Below are 1,510 nucleotides of genomic sequence, written 5' to 3' on the forward strand. Positions count from 1 at the left end.
TGTGTATTTTTTTTTTTCAGAATATCGCTTAATTACATAAAACGCTTATAAACACAGAACAATAGAAACGATACAATAGAAAGATGCCAATTTAAATAACGCAAATTGTTATTGATACATTTGATCATGTTACCACTGACCACTCCTTATGTATACTTATGTTCTCAAATATAGAAGCGTTTTGTGTGAAATTTTGTATGTTAGCAAGGTGTTTTAACCACTATAGCACTATATAGCATAAAGCAATCGCTTTCCGCATCTGTATGTATATATGCTTAGATCTTTAAAACAACACAACGGATTTTGGTTTTTTTTTAACCCAGAGTGATTCAAAGGCAAGGTTTATATGTATAACAACATCTATAAAACCACTCCGAATTTCACACGTGACAAGCCGCGGGCAAGAGCTAGTATTAAATATGATCGATAATGAATTTTAAGTTGAAAAGAGGGTCAATTTTTATATTCATATAGCTAAAACATTTTGTAACTTACAAGTTGAAACATTTTCAAGACATAAAAATTAACCAAACATATTGGGCACATTTCACCTAATGGATTTAAATTTTTCTTCTTTCAAAAACATACATATCACAATTATATATCGCATTTTTGTAGACAGCACAATTGATAATCATAACTGGCATAAACAATTTGATCTATTCTAGAAATTAAACATTTCTAAATGTCTAACACTAATCTATAATTAGTTTAGAACATGCCGATTTATTGTACCTATGAAGAATGTTGAGATGCTGTGTGTTATGACATTACTACCAAATGCAATGCTGCAATGCATATATATGCATACATATAACGTGCGATAAGTGCAATTTTTGCATACCATTGTTAGTAAATTAATGTTTATATAAGCGTGCTGATATAAACGAAATGATAATCCCTATTAATGAAATTTCATTAATTACAGCCTATAATACTGTCTCACATCCAGTTCGAAGGACAATTGTTTTTTAATGTTATTTATGACCAAAATTGGTTGCATTGTTAATTAAACCTATTAGAAGCGAAAACGGGTAATAATAAGGTGTAGAATCCATGCAAATTTTGTATACTAGTACTATAGTAAAACATATTATTGATTTTGTATTATTATTTAAGTATGTACTACTTGTGTATATTTTGATTAAGACTATTTTTTTAGTAGTGTTATAAGTGTTGTATATAGTGAATCAGGTTGTTGGGTGTAGCGTGGCATGTTGTGTTGTAGCGTGGCATGTTGTGCTGTGGAGTGGCGTGTTGTGGTGTGGAGTGGTGTGGAGTGGTGTGTTGCGGTGTGGAGAGGAGTGACGTGATATAGAGCAGTAGTGGCATAAAGTATTGGATGTGTGGTATAGTGTTAGTAATTTGGTGTGGTGTTTGGTCAAATGCGTTCAATGAAGTGTGTACTGCGTTAGGACAATATGGAGTTTTTTGTGATCATCGAGTTTGGAGGCACGTGTAGTGTACAGTACGTGTACACTTCTCGTATGGTGTGTGGTGTGTGTGTGGT

At 32.6% G+C, this 1,510-nt stretch overlaps 1 protein-coding gene across 1 annotated transcript in view; it reads right to left on the reverse strand.

Annotated features, from left to right (window-relative positions):
- LOC119838991 (WD repeat-containing protein 44) overlaps positions 1 to 1,510 on the reverse strand; it is a 22,060-nt gene that overhangs the window by 9,863 nt on the left and 10,687 nt on the right. The gene's annotated exons all lie outside the window — the stretch shown is intronic.

The sequence above is a fragment of the Zerene cesonia genome, chromosome 3, assembly GCF_012273895.1.
Source record: "Zerene cesonia ecotype Mississippi chromosome 3, Zerene_cesonia_1.1, whole genome shotgun sequence".
NCBI lineage: Eukaryota > Metazoa > Arthropoda > Insecta > Lepidoptera > Pieridae > Zerene > Zerene cesonia.